The sequence below is a fragment of the Aotus nancymaae genome, unplaced genomic scaffold, assembly GCF_030222135.1.
Source record: "Aotus nancymaae isolate 86718 unplaced genomic scaffold, 86718_ANA_hifiasm-v0.15.2.pri h1tg000108l, whole genome shotgun sequence".
In the NCBI taxonomy this organism is placed as follows: domain Eukaryota; kingdom Metazoa; phylum Chordata; class Mammalia; order Primates; family Aotidae; genus Aotus; species Aotus nancymaae.
Genome location: NW_026988523.1, coordinates 32,582,422 through 32,598,678, shown reverse-complemented (window position 1 = coordinate 32,598,678; position 16,257 = coordinate 32,582,422).

Genomic DNA, 16,257 nt, shown 5'->3' with positions numbered 1-16,257 from the left:
AATTAAAGATTATCTTTTTCTCTTCCTTTTTCCATATTTTAAAAATGGTCTAAAGTATATTTATTTACTTTTATCATGGAAAAATAAAATAGATTAAATCTTTTTACAGGAACTAAGAAGTGGCAGAGAGAAAAACGTTATAAATTGATCAAAGAGATACAGAAATAAGTGGTCACGTTGCTGCCCTAACTATTCCCTTCACTCTGCGTAAAAGTCAAATTTTGGCCTTTTCCTTGTTTTCACCCTCCCTGCAGAGTTCCTTAAGAGTAGAAATCTAAGCCAATCTTTTTTATATTAGGGAACTCATTTAATCCTGAAGTAGGTGATTCCTTTTATTTTTATTTTATAAATTTTAAGTCATTCTATAATAGCAGAACACATTTTGTTTTAAACATTTAAGACGTTTTATGTCAGGGTGAAATTATTCCTGATCTTCATTGCCAATTCTTGTTCCTTTAGCTCCTTCAAATGGGCAACAAATGTTGTACATTGGCTTGATTGTTAAAATAGATCATTTTCTCACCTTTCTGTACATATTTAGAAACAATATGGTATTATGTTGTGTGTATATTTTACCTGAATAGTATTATATATTTTGTGTATCGTTCTGCTGCTTGTTTTTTTCTCCACTCAGTAGTAAATTAACATGATGGGTAAGAGGATGGATCCTGGGGCCACACTACCTGGATTCAGACCATAGGTTTGCCACTTGCTAGTTGCACGATACAAATTGTTTAAACCTTTCAGCCTCAGTTTCTCTCCTTTGTAAATTGGGATTGTGGTATACCTATAGCCACAGGATCTTGTAAGGATTAAATGAGTAAATTTAGGTAAGAACTTAGAACCCTGCCTTGCACATACTGTTGATAGGCGTAAAGCAACATTATTCCTTTTCATGATTCCTTAGTAATTTATAGGTTGGATCTGCGACAGTTTATTTAGCCACTTCTAAATCGATGGGCATGTAGGTTGCTCTGATTTTCATTATTGCAAACAAAGCCTCAAGCATATATACGTATTTTGTTTTTTTGTTTTGTTTTGAGATAGTGTCTTGCTCTTTCGCCAGGCACCAGGCTGGAGTGCAGTGGCGCAATCCTGGCTCATTGCAACCTCTGCCTCCCGGCTTCAAGCAGTTCTGCCTCAGCCTCCCGAGTAGCTGGGACTACAGGCGCGTACCACCACGTCCAGCTAATTTTTGTATTTTAGTAGAAATGGGGTTTCACTATTTCGGCCAGGATGGTCTCGATCTCTTGACCTCGTGATCTGCCCACTACAGCCTCCCAAAGTGCTGGGATTACAGGTATGAGCCACTGCACCTGGCCTCAAGCATATTTTTATAGGTGCTTCCTTATACACATAAATGATAGTTTCTTGAGCTAGATAAGAAGTAAAATTGCTGAATTCTGTCACATTAAAGGCTTTATTAGAAAGTTACAATTATAATCAGTAGAGAGCTGCCTTCTGTTTCTTCCACCTGTTGGCTTTAGTTCTACTCCCTTGGGAGCCTGAGCCACACGGCAAACTCTAAGGCAGAAGACCCCGGTGGTTAGGACTAATTAACTCAGGTACAGATTAACTTTGGGGGCGGGGAGGGATCACTTTTTTTTTTAATTTTTTTGAGACAGAGTCACAGTCTGTCGCTCAGGCTAGAGTGCATGCAGTTGTGCGATCCCTGCTCATTGCAACTTCTACCTCCCAGGTTCAAGCAATTCTCCTGCCTCAGCCTCCTGAGTAGCTGGGATTACAGGCATGCGCCCCCACACCCAGCTAATTTTTGTATATTTAGTAGAGACGGGGTTTCACCACATTGGCCAGGCTGGTCTGAGGGATCGCATTTTTGGGAGGCTTGCTGTGTGCTGGGCCCTCCTCTAAACATTTTATATATAATAACGCATTTAATCATTATAAGGCCTAGGTACCATAACTATCCCTATTTTACTCATGAGGAAATGGAGGCAAAAAGAGCAAAGTAATTCCTCAAGGTCACGCAGCCATAAGCAATAGATCTTTAGACAGTTGTGAATGTTGTCAGTGAAGCTCGTAGTATTCTGTTCAGCACACAGGAAACAATAAGTGAATGTTAATATCAATATTATTGTAGGGCTGATTGATTATTATGGCTATAGAATTATTATTATTTTACCCTTTCTACTGTCAGGCTGTGATGGAGCTCATCTCTGGGGCATTTGTTTAGTTTGTTTTAGCACAACAACAACAAAAACAATAAAACTGATTTCAAGCCCCAGTTGACCAATCTGTTTTATTTACTCCACAGCCACATAATTCATTCTTAAACTTTGGGGATCTGCTGATAAAGTTGCCATAATTAGCACCCCTGGTGTTTGCCCACACATGAGATAAATGCAAATATAGTTAAACGTAAAATGTAGATACACATAAGTACTCATTTGTGGTGGAGCAGAAACTGGTGGATTGGGGGTCGAGTTATGCTGGATGCTCAGGAAGGAGACCGGGGGGTCTTCGGAGGTAGGGGGAGCCTTGGACCTGAGACTAGAGAAGGAGAGATCAGCTGGTATGAGATGGTGAAGTGGGGAAGCAGACTGGAAAGCAATTTCCTTCAGATCCAGAAAATTGTGCTGGAGCAAGAAAGAAATGACATTCATTCATTCAGTGAGTATTTACTTTGTGATAGAAGCTGGAGATACAAAGACAAACAAGACACAGTCCCTACCCCCAAGGAGTTCATACAGTAGTATGGAGGATGACTGTGAATGAATGATTGCAAGACAGGGGACACACTTGGACACACTCTAGGGGTGCACACAGACTGTGGTGGGGGTGCCAACAGGGTCTTCCTGGAGAACAATATGCTTGAGCTAGAATCCATCGGGATATGTAGAGGGAAAAAACGAATGGGGGAGGAATGGAGCTGAATGGAAGAGCACGTGCAGGCCATTGCAGGGGTTAGGAAGGACAGAGGGGAGTGAGGAGACAGGCCACGTCACTCAGACCTGAAAGCCACGTTAGGGAGTTTTGAGTTTTATCTTAAAAGATATAGGCAGCTACCAAAGGTTATTTAGATTGGAAAGAAGCATGATGATGACTTAATTTTCCCAAGGTAAGTTGTTTCTTCAAACGTTGGCATCCTGAGGAAAAGCTGGGCTGCCTGGGGTTGTTGCAGGCGTGTTGGAGTAAGAGCATGGCGGGGATCAATCAACTGGAACCAGGCAGGTGCTGGCAGTAGTTTTGGAAAATATTAGAAGGTGGATCTTAGTCACAGTGATTGAGCTTGACTGGCTACATTGGTCTGTGTGACAATGTCATGTGCAACAAGCAAATAAATCATTGAATACCATTGCTCTGACCAGTAGTCACAGAGTTATTTCATTTAATTCCTAAAATAATTTGTGAATTCGGCATTGTTGTTACTCCCATCTTGCAGCTGAGTAAATGAAGGCTCAGAGTTGCTGAGGAAGTTGCCACAGACCACATAGCGTGTAAGTGCTCAAGAGTCCATGTGGGCTCCTGCACAGTCCAGGGCTCTTTTGCTGCATGCAGTTGTCTTCAGAAGGCAGGGAGAAGTGATGTGCAGAGTGCATTATGCTGTGATGGAGCCTCACTCTGTGAAGCTATGGAAAGTAAGGACTACTTCTGTGGCCCTGTGGGGTTCCATTGGGTGCCTGAGGTGAAGATCAGATGTTCTTCTGGGCAGGAGGGATGTGGCTGCTTCTCTTTCCCCTAGGACAGAGGCATGAGTGAGAATGCAGGGTTTGCAGAGGCATGAGGGCCCTTTGGCTTTCATCACAAGGGAAAGGCCAGATCAGCACAAATCCATCACTCCTTCGGAAAAACTACTCCTAGGACATGCCTGACTCAGCCTGGAAAGCTCAGCAGGGCAGTTTGGCAACCTGGCTCCTGAAGTGCTGCCTTTCTTCTGCACAGTTTCGGTGATAAGAAAAAAGGGATTTCTTCACTGCTCCCTGTAAGAATAAATGGGTGGAGGGGGTTATGGTGAAATGGGGTACAACCCCACCCCACCCTGCAAGGCTTCCTGCCACATCAAGACCTTGAGTCTCAAGAACTCTTCAGCGGCCACAGCCTGAAAGTTCAGGGAGGTGGGATGCTCTCTAGGATCCTGAGCGCCACACTTTGGTTCTTTGGTTCTTCAGATACTTTCATTTACCCCTTACAATGAGACCGCGGCTTTCCAAGAATTTTACAATTAACACTTGATTTTATCTCCATGATATCCCTCAGAAGTAGGTACTAGTATCTCCATTTTACAGCTAAAAATCTGTGATGCCCACCGCCGTTGGTGTCCATTTGATGGCATGGCCATTGCCACTCAGTGCACACAGACAGGCACCGTCCTGCATGCTGGAGAGACAGCAGGGAGTACAGCCACAGGCCCGTTACAGCAGCAATGAATCTTTCAAGTGAGATAATGAGCATGAATGTGTTCGATAGACCATAAAGTGTCAAGTGCCTCTAGGAACAAACATTCCAGCAGGAATAAAGGTTCAGCACACTGCAGAAGTTGTTGGGTAACACTGCCCCATGTGGACCAGAAAGCTCTGGACACCTGTCACGTGTGACTGCTCCACCACAGCACTTCAGCTGGGTGGGTGGGCATCTTAGCCTTCAAGGTCCTAGGGATCAGATAGAGCACAACACTGATGCCCAGTTTTAACCAATCACCACACACATGCTCCAGCTCCCTCCACAGGGCCTGACCTGGGACTGGTGGGATGCTCAGCAGACAAAGGTCAGGTCCCTGGTAGCCCCCTCATCCTGGGGTGGGCAGAGGAGCCCCTGCAACCCCTGTTCTCTTGACCTTGAATCCTTGTTTGCCTGGACTTGTGCTCTAAGGTCTGAGAAGTACAAGAACATGAAGAAACTTGGAGGGTCTTCATCAATTAAGTCTTAATTCATTAATTTTTATTTTCAATGAACTGTAATCTCCTGTTCCTTCAAATGCCCAAGTCAAGAATCTTTTATTGCATTATGTTACTTGTTTATTAATATACTGTTCTTAAGCCCACAGCAAAGGATACACATGTTATGAGGCTTATGAGACAGAAGGAAAATCAGAACTAAGGAAAGGAAGACAAGTCAGGTATTTGAATCAAAAGGATGAGGTTTTTGCATATGCTAATTGGCTTCATTTAGTCATTCCACAGTGTATGTATACATATACCGAAATATCGTGTTATATACTATGAATGTATATATTTTTATTTGTTAATTAAAAAATAAAAAAGAAATAAAGTAATACAGGAAAAAACCCCCAAAACTCAAAGGACAAGTTTTTTCTTTTTTCTTTTTTGACAATGAACAAAGTATCTAACTTGCTATTATAAAAGCTATACATGCTTACTTAGAATATTTGTAAAATATGGAAAACATAAATTTATTTAATTTATTCTCTACTGGTGATAATTTAGATTATTGCCTTTCCCCCTGCTTTTATAAAATCATTTCAATAAGCATCTTTGTATACCTAAGTTTGTAAACATTCCCAATTGTTTTCTTCTGCTAAATTCCTAGCATGACAGTACATCTGTCACGTTTTATGCACATATAAGACGCAGACTCAGACCACTTAGGACTGGATCCCAACTCTGCCACCTGCTAGCTGAATGGCTTTGAGGGTTTCTCAGGACCATGGTTTCCCGCTGGTGAACGTGTCTAAAAGTACCTCCTTTACTGAATTGCTATGAGGTGCTGGTGCCTTAATACATAGTAAGTAATTAGATCACCACCTGACCCACACTGAACTCAAAACTCTTAGCTATTATCATTATTATTTTAGTTATTGTTGCCAACCTGCTGTCCTGAAAGAGTGTCCCAATTTAAACTCCCACAGCATTGTATGTGTTGGATTCCCCACATCTTTGTCAACACTGGGTATTATCATTCCTTTTATTATTTCATTATTTGCCAACCTGATAAGCAAAATTGTTGCTTTAATTCTATTTCTTTGATTACTAGTGATGAACTTTTTTTTTGTTGTCTTTATTGATTTATTTACTCATTTGTGAATTTTCTGTTCATGATTTTTCCCTGTTTCTAGTAGATTGTTCGTCTTTTTCTTATGGATTTCTTCTTCAGTTATATTAAGAATATTAGTCTTGCTGGTCATACATGTTGAAATGTGTTTTTTCCCAAGTTTTTCTTGTTCTATGTAACTCTGTTTGTATTTGTAGACACAGAAATTGTATTAATATTTTTTCTTCTTGTTCTTGCCTGTGCTCGTATACTTAGAAACCAGAAGTGAGATCAAGTTATCCATGTATTTCCAATTTCTAATTTTTACAGGTTTTGTTTTTTACATTTAACTTTTGAATTCAAATGAAATCAGTTTAGAGTGTTAATAGTTTATTCCCCTCTTCTTATTTATTTATTATTATGTATGAAATAATATAGTTTTGATTTGTTTCTTGGCTGTCTGCTTGTTCCATTAATCTTTTTTTTCCCATGTTCATATTGTTAATTTTTAAAATCTTTATAAAATATTTTAGTATCTGGTGATACAAGTCCACTTTTACTATTTTTTTAGAAATATTTTCTTGGCTTGATATTTTACCTTCTATTTCTATAAATTCAAGAATAATTTTGTCATTTCTAAGAATACTAATTTTGATTAGAATTGGATTCATTTTATAAATTAATTTAGGGCAAATCGATATTTTTAGCACCTTTACACTTTCCTGTCTAGAAACATAGAAGTTGTTTTCATTTAATCAAGACATTTGGAAGAGCAATAGATTTAAAAAAAAGTTGAAAAGGTGATATAGTGTTCTTGTGTACCCCATATTTTTCCCTATTGTTAATATCTTACACTATTTTTCCCTATTAATATCTTAACAGCTTCCCTATTGTGATTATCTTACACTAATGTAGCACATTTGTCACAACCAGTGAATCTATCAATACACAGTTGACCCTTGAACAACATGGGTTTGGACTGCGTGGGTCCACTTTTATGTGGATACTTTTCAATAAATATATTGGAATGATTTTGGAGATTTTCGACAATTTGAAAAACCTCTCAGACATACTGTGTAACCTAGAAATAGCTAAACAATTAAGAAAATGTTAGGTATGACGTGAGTGCATAAAATGTTGTAGATATTAGTCTATGTTTGTGTTAATCACATACTTATGTGTAAGGCTTCTGGAACAATAGGCTATTAGTGATTACGTTTTTGGGCATTCAAAATTGTATGTGAATTTTCAACTGTGAGAAGGGGGAAAGGGGGCTGGTGCCCCTACCCGCCTTGTTATTGAGGGGCCAACTGTTATTAAGTAATGCCCTTAATTTATTCATATTTCACTAGTTTTCTCCTGATGTCCTTTATGGACCCCAGCGTCTCATTGAGAATTTGTCAGATTTTCCTTGTTTTCAATAATCTTGACTGTTTTGAAGAGTGCTGGTCAAGAATTTTAAATGTCTCTCAATTTGAGTTTGCTTTATGTTTTCCTTATGATTGGATGAGACATTGATTTTAGGTCATGGTAGTATGAACCTTGAATATCTGAGACGGTCTCAGTTAATTTAGAAAATTTGTTTGCCAGGGATGTGCACCCATGACACAGCCTTGGGAAGTCCTGATGACGTGCCCAAGGTGGACGGGCACAACTTGGTTTTATACATTTTAGGGAGGCATGAGACATCAATCAACATATGTAAGAAGTACATTGGTTAGGTCCAGAAAGGCAAGGACACTTCGAAGCAGGGAGGGGGCTTCCAGGTCACAGGTAGAGACAAATGCTTGCATTCTTTTGAGTTTCTGATAAACCTTTCCAAAGGAGGCAATCAGATGTGCATCTATCTCAGTGAGCAGAGAGATGACTGAATAGCATGGGAAGCAGGTTTGCCCTGAGCAGTTCTTAGCTTGACTTTTCCCTTTAGCTTAGTAATTTTGGGGTCCCAAGATTTTCCTTTCACAGTAGCTAGGGAAAATCTTTTTCCCCCTCTCTAAAAAATACCTATCAGTGGGACCTTACAGAGGAGACATTGAGTGCCATGGAACACTAAGTCTCCATAAACAGTGTGGTAACATGTGGAAATAGTTTTTCACAGCCAACTTTCATTAAGATTCATAAAATCTCAGGTCAACACATGAAGTTTCAGTCCAAGGAAGGCCATTTTTTCTAAGCAACTAGGTTAATGCAGTTGACTATTTAGTTTTACAGCTGTCTAACTTGTCCCATGAATAGAACTTAGAGGAAAGGAGTAGAATAGGTAGTGAATTCTTTAGACTACCTTTCCCAGTGTTTAAGAGTAAAGGCTTAGAGTCAAACTGCTGGGTTCAAATCCTGGCTCTATTCTCTGATGCTGACATCTCTTCAGGGTAAAGTCTCAGTCTCACAATGGAGGGGATGATCGCACCTGCTTAAGAGAGCTGTTGCATGGATTAGATGAAATGGCACATCCTAAATAATCAACACTGTTCGTTAAGGTAGTCATTATTTTTTCAGTTGAGCCTTCTGTTGGCTTCTAATGTAACTTCTAATGAGGATTAGGAGTTACACCCTCAGATACCTGCCTGAAGCTCTTGAAGATGCTGTTGAATGTATTTACGTATTTACATATGATTTACAAAGTATATTACATATACTTTGGAAATAAAATGAATAGGTAGCATGGTTGGTAATCTAGCATGAAAATTGAGAAGTCAAACCTGTGCTCTCATCTAGATGGACAGCTACGTGCCTCTCAATGGAGCCAGGCCTTTGCGCCACCCACAGGTAGGGTTGGGTTTTCTGTAGGAAGCAGCTTAGGGTCAGCTCTACACCCTACAGAGGTCCTTGGCTGACTCCTCAATCTTCTGCTTCACAGCACAAGTAGATTATTTTGGTCCCGGAAGCAGAACATTTGTTTGGTTTCAGAAAATTCTGTACAAGGCTTCCCTGATCATGAGCTGATGGTTTCTCTCAGGACTCCTTTGTTTTGAATTAGCTGCAAATGGTTTCCCATTACCATCTCTATTGCTACCTCCTCTGGGACAATGTACAGGTTTGTGCATTGGAATTACTGAGTCAAGTGAATTTTGGAGGAAATTACCCAAGGTAGCCATTTTCATGAATTATCAATTAATGTTGACCCATCCTCTCTGACTAATTAGGTTCTAGGGCCTATTCCCTTGAGACTTTGAATCATGATATAGGGCTACATCATCTGTCTTTCAATTTTGCATGGCAAGAAAGCACAAATCCATGTAATCTAACCATGCTATTATATCATTAGCATAATTATCAAGGAAATGCTAAGACATTTACTAACTCTTGGAAATGTCCTATCACTTAAAATGTTGTAGTTGTATTGAGAGTTGAATGTTGCCACACATTAAGGATTGAGCTTATTTAGTGCTTGAGCCCATGCTGATTTTGACCTGTAGAGACTGAATTAGATTTTTATTTTTGGGTCCATGCCTAAGCTTGGAGCTACTCTATTAATTTTTTAGTCTTCACTCCACCAAAGCTTTGTGGGCACATACTTCAGTACTTTCATTTTATAAGTAAGGAAATTGAGAGTACAAAGGTCATTTATGTCATGAATTAGAGGCCAACTTGATGGTGGGGGTTCCAAGTCCAGTTTCTTTTAAGTGTTAATAGGAGCTCAACTATGTCTTCAATGAATTTGTCTCTTCACTCACCTTGGCAGAGTTGCTCAATCCTCTCCTGGCTCCTTTCAAGCTGGACGTTTCTCTAACATTGTATTTCTTTCAGCATGTTGCTTTTTTTGTTTTCTTCCTGTTTCTGCCTCTGCCTCTCCTACTTGACTTTGAGGCCCTTGAGGGCAGCGACTTTGTCTTACGATTTTCTGCATATCTAGTAGCTGGCTCCATGGCAGGCATAGAAGGTTCTCATTAAATGCTTATCGAATGAATGAATAAATGAATGGACACAGAATGCCAGTTTGATGAGTGATCCTCACATTTGTATTCAGCTGCCAAGCATTTGTTGTACCAGGGATTTGCCACTAGTCGGTAGTGTGGAGCTGGAGACTGGGCCTTCCTCTCTTGGGACCTTGCACTTGGGTGCTCTGGATGGGTTCCCTTCTTGTGTCACATATGTATGGCATATTCCAGGGTCACTGCCGAGTCCTGCTTAGAGCCACTGGATGTCACAGATGGAAGAGGCCGTAAAGAGCATCTTGTGCAATCTCATTCTTTCACAGATAAGGGGGTTGAACAGACCTTATATCCCCAGCTCTTCTACCTACCCCAGAGCTGCGATCCAGAGGGCAGTCAGATGGGACTGATGGTTTGATTTCATGTGAGCTGAAGCAGAGTGACTCTTTAATGCTCTTTGAGGCCGTGGGTGGAAGTGCTGCTTTGCTTTGCAACATCTAGGGCTATGGGCACTAAGGTGGATTTGTCACCTGGAGATTCTAGTAGAAGTAATGACAATTACCAACTGGTCCTCCTTGCTGCCTCACGTCCTGCCCCTCCTCACAGCCTGTTACAAACACCTTGCACAACTCTTCTTGTCCTCCAAATGCACATGGGGCGACTCCTTCCATGAGTCAGCTCCACTAAGCCATGCCATTACTCAGGCTGTGTGGCCTCAAGAATGTCACCTGGGATCTGCGGGCCTGGAGCAAGGCAGGGAGCTGAAGTGTGCTTCCCTGGTGAGGCTTTGCCTGGGCCGTGTGAACAGGGACAGGCCACATTCTGAGAAGCCTGGCTACAGCCCAATTCTTGACCCCTGCTTCGCCTATGAATCTAAAATTCTTGCATTTGAAATTGGGTCAAGGGAAACATGGGTGTAATGTTGGTGGTAGATATGATGATATAAAGACTGCAGTGTCAGAGTCAATGTTTTAACTCCAGCCTGGGTTAGACCTCAGGTGAGTACTCAACGTATGACTGGAGAAACACACTTGTCATGTTTTGGTCAGGGCTCTTTAAAGGTGAATCAGTTACAGTTTATGTAAACCAAATTATACATTCATTTAGTGTAAAGGTCATTTCCACATACATTATCCCCTGGACAGGCGACCTTAGGAGACGCTTCTCACTCCCTACCCCAGTTTTTGATATATCCAAATATCTCCTGGTCCTCACCTCTCTGCATCCGCATCCACCTAGTGGTCTAAGCCATAATCTTGGGAGGATTTCTACCTTCTTTCTCCTCCTTTACCCCACACATTTTTCATTTTGTATTTTATATTATATCTTTAAAAAACCCAAGTCTGAAGAGGGTGAGGACGGAGGTGCGTAGAATGGAGACCCTCACACTTTATGGGTACATTAGCATTGGGGGTCTTCAGAGGCCAGGGGCCTTTTCTTTCTCCTCAAACTGAGGAAAATCTTAAGGCCAGGACGGAGTCTCTCCACTGTACACCCTCTGCAGGCTCCAGAGGGTGGCGCTGTCTTCTTCCTCATCCAGGGTCTCCCTGAGGTTTTTCTGTGTCCTTTCACACTGAGGGTTCCCTGACAGCAAGGGTTTCCTTCAATACAAGATGAAATCTAGGAATACTCTGGCCTCAAATTGAGGACCCTGTGATGGACAAAATAGTAGCATGTATTACCAAAGTGCAGAATTGTCATTTTCCTTCTGCCTCCATGGCCAGCATGGTGGGCATTTGGCAAAGGGTAAGGGCAGGCATGGTTCCAGCACCTGGAATCATCACACTGGCTCTGTGTACGTATGTGTGTGTATGCGCGCATGCGTGGCATATGGTGTGAGAGGGTACATTGTGTGAATCTCATGCAGTGAGCCTCGGGGCGGCGGGTAATGGAGAGGAGGTGCTCCGTCTTCTAGGAGGACATGGTAGGGACAGAGAAGCAGGGGTGGGTTGAGTAAACCCATGCAAAGTCTGATCAGGGCCTAAAGTGTGTTTGCCCTCTGGACCTGATGCAGCCTCTGGTGTCAAAGGTTCAGATGAGGTTGCTTTGTGAACAGGGTAGAGTAGTCCAGGTCCACTTGTGGAAACTATAAATGGAAGCCTGGGCTTCGGTGTTGGCTTCTCTCCTGGTTTGGGGAAGTGCAGCTCAACCCTGCCTCCCCCCAACTTGCCTTCCTATACCTGGACACCTGCAGCCAGGCATCTTTCATGAAGACCTCTTCTGTCCCAGAGTAGGTCTGATCTGGGATTTTCTCTGAGCAGCAAACCAATCCAGCTGCATCCGGAAACCCCACAGGCCCTGCTTGCTACCTCCCTTTGCTCCTCAGTTCACTCTGTTCTATTCTGGCCTCTGTTTCCCCACTCCGGCTGCTCTCATCAAGGTCACCAGCCACTCTGCATTTCTTGGCCGGTTAGTTATGGTTGACTCCGTTGATTCTCCTTCCTTTCTTGGACACCTGTCTTCCCTTGTCTTGCCAATCTCCACCCTCCTCGTTTCTCCTCCTTCACTGACAGCTCCTTGTCAGCTGGCTGCGCAGGCTCCTTCTCCACTGTCCAACTTTGGGATCTTGTGGTGTCCCTGGCTCAGTGGGCCCCTCTCTCCTTCTCCTTGGGTGATCTCAGCCACTCTCATATCTTTAAATACCTTCCACGTGATGACAACTCTCAAACGTACATTTTTGGCCCAGATATCTCTGAGTTTCAGACATATATCCAAATATCTCCTAGTCCTCACCTCTCTGCATCCACCTAGTGGCCCAAGCCATAAATTTGGGAGTATTTCTGCCTTCTTTCTCCTCCTTCACCCCACACATCGAGTCCCCCTGCTACTCCTATTAGTTATTCCTCCAGAACACTTAGCATCACCCTCTTCTCTTCGTCTGCACTGCTGCCATCTACCTACCACCTTTAGCCATAACTCCAGTAGCAGGTCCTTCCTCTCCGTCTTTCACGCTTCCTCCATCATCCGGCCTTTATCCATTTTGCAGACGGAATAATCTTTTGAACTTTTGAATAAAAAAAAAAGGCCTCTGCTTAAACCCCTTCAGGGTCTCCCGATGCATTCTGAATAAAATCTGAACGTTATATACATGTTGTCGGAGGTCTGATGGGATACGTGCTCAGGCATGTCTGTGTTTATGCCTGTGAACAAACCTAAATAGATGCAGGTGCATATTTACCCTGGCCGTATGTACCCACCCCGAGATAGCCCTATTGTTTAGGGTCTGGGACCCATCAGTGTCTGGCATCATGCTTCGTATTCGGTGCTCGGGAAGAGCTCAGTGAATGAATAAATGAGCTTTTGGTGTCCTCTGAGTGTAAACTCCACAAAAACAAAACTTTCAGTCATTTACTGCTGTATCTCCAGCACCTAAAGGAGGGCCTGGCATATAGTAGCTACTCAATACAGATTTGTTGAATGAAAGAATAAATAAATGAATAAGAACACAATGAGTAATCTATAGATAGGTGTTGTCATTCTGGCTGTTTAGAAATCAAAGGTAACGTGTTCAATGACACTTTTGCCAGTCAACTCACGTCCAAGAAAAGATTCCCTCAGATTTCCTCTCACCTCTAGCACCCTGCCGTCACCACCATCACTCAACCTGTCACCTCTGTTGCCCTCACCTCAGTTACACTCACCACCATCAGCCCTGACCCGCAACTCCAGAGCGCCAAGCTCCCCCCTGAACTGGCCCTACAGAGCAAGTGGCCGGACTCTCACATGCTTGTCAGTTGAGACAGGCTCTCAAGGATGTAACCAAAATTATGCATTCATTTAGTGTAAAGGTTATTCCCACATGCATCATCCCCCGGACAGGTGACCTTAGGGGATGCCTCTCACTCCCTACCCCAGTTTTTGATGAACTCCTAAGCCATAGGTTCAGTTTTAGAGATAAATATAACAGTCCTTAAAGTATGATACTAAACACGACAGAGATTGTGTCATCAGAGGTATTTTCCCGGGGTTTAAGCTTATAATTTTAAACCAAGAATATGGACATTGGAATCAGATGAGCTGGATTTAAGCTCTGGCATTGATACTTACTGGCCGGATAATCTTGGTCAAGCTGTTAAAACTTTTGGGTCCTCTGATCATTTATCATTCATTCACTCACTTATTCCCATGTACCAGGATCTGATGGCAAACTGCTGTGCCTCAGAAGAAGAGAAGTGGATTGGAGGAGGTTCTGGGGCTTGAGCAATCCCTGGGTGACTGGCGAGGCTGGACCCTTCCACCCCACGCCTGCTCTACATGTTGTCACTCAGGGTGGGCGCTTCCTGATCCTCAGTGGCATTCAGCATTATGCACTCTCTCCTTCCTGACTTTTCTCTTAAATCATTGACTGCTTCTTCTTAATCTTTTGCCAAGGTCTCTTCCTCTACTCAAACTTTAGCTGTTGAAGTTTCTCAGGGCATGATCTAAAGTCCCTTTCTTTTCGTAATCTATATTCTGTCATTGGATGATCTATCCACCCCATAGCTAGCACGCTCTCCCTATGATGATGGCTTCCAAGTGTAGCTCTCCATTCCTGACTTTTTCCTGAGCTGCTGACTCAGATGTAAGTGCTTACTTTGTATTTCCACTTGGTTGTTCTATATGCATCTCAAAATTGACAGGTTCGAAACTGGGCCCCTGGTCTTCTTATCTGGACTGCACCTAAACCTGTTCCTGCTTCAGCCTTTCCCAGCTGCTTCTGGACATGGTGGCTGCTGCTGCACAGAGATCATTCTAGATACTTGGCTATAGTCATGGCATCCCCAGTGGCTTCTGCTTCGCTTCTTGCTTGCTTCCTCTAATCCATTCTCCACATTGTAACTAGAGCAATGTTTACAATCTGCAGATTGAATCTTGTCACGCTCCTGCTTAAAAATCTTTAATGCTTAATATTACTTGTAGGACAAAAGTCACAATCTGTCACGTGGTCTCAGAGGCTCGCGGGGTCTGCTCCTGTCCACATACCTCGTGTCCCTGTCTGGGGACACAGTCCCTCTCACTCCTTATCTTTGTGTCTGAGACAAAAATCAGGCTTTTCCTACATCAGAACCATCAGATATTTTGTTTTCTCTATACTTTTTTTATTTTTGTCACCTGGAGAACTCCTGCTATCTCTTCAGTTTCAGATTAAATTTTATTTTCTCATGGAAGCTTTTCCTGATCTCTAGGCTAAATTAAGTTCTCCAATTCATTGTTTTATATAACCTAGAACTTCCTTTTGTTGAATGTAACAACATTTAGGATTATATATTTATTTTTGTGTATGTTTCTTATACTGATTGCCTCTTTTACTAGATCATATGCTCTGAGTGTAGGGACTGTGTTTGCTTGTTTACCATCGCATAGCCAATACCCAATATAGAGCGTGACATATAATAGGGGCTCAGAAAAACTTGCTGAATAATAGATTAATGAAATGAAATTTGCCTTGTCATTAGACTGAACTTTGCTGAATGAAAATGGATTTTGAATGCTAGCATCAGCTTTGGAGGGTAACGTGGAGAGCATTTACACTAGGCTATCTCAGCTGTGTTCTCTGAGATCTTGTGTGCGTTATTTAATTTCTTTGAGCCTTAGTTTCTTGTCTATAAAATAGTCATAATATTATGACCTCCTTCTTTTGCTTGTTTTAAGGGTTATAATAGCAGCTAATATACATAAAGTGCTTAGAAAATATCTGCCACACAGGATTCACCACTATTATCATTTTAAATATTATCATTTCCACTCTGCCTGGTGCAGAAATCACTCTGCAATATCTTTGGCAGATAGTTTTGCCATTCTAGTCATGGGGAACACTGTTCTTCTTTTTTTTGTTTTTTGAGATGGAGTTTTGCTCTTGTTACCCAGGCTAGAGTGCAATTGCGCGATCTCGGCTCACCACAACCTCTGCCTCCTGGGTTCAAGTAATTCTCCTGCCTCAGCCTCCCAAGTAGCTGGGACTACAGGTGTGCGCCACCATGCCCAGCTAATTTTTGTATTTTTAGTAGAGACGGGGTTTCACCATGTTGACCAGGATGGTCTTGATCTCTTGACGTTGTGATCCGCCTGCCTCGGCCTTCCAAAGTGCTGGGATTATAGCCGTGAGCCACCGCGCCTGGCCGGAACACTCTTCTTAAAATCTCTAGCTACTTTTAGTGAAATTCAAACTATTTACTATAGAATTGGCTTCACTAGCTTGTAAATCTATGTTAATAGTAACTCTCTGCTAATAGTAATAATCATACTGACCCTTCGCATTTTACCAGTTACTAAATACTTTCACAAATACCTCATTTGATCCTGAGGACAGCCATCTAGGATGGGTGGGTGATCATCAGTGGAATTTTACAGACACAGAAGCTGAGGCTGGGAGATTTGCCAAAGATCATGCAGCCATTAAGTAACCAAGGACTTCTTTATAAAAAATCTCCAGCAGGAGCTGATGTTCACTGAGGGT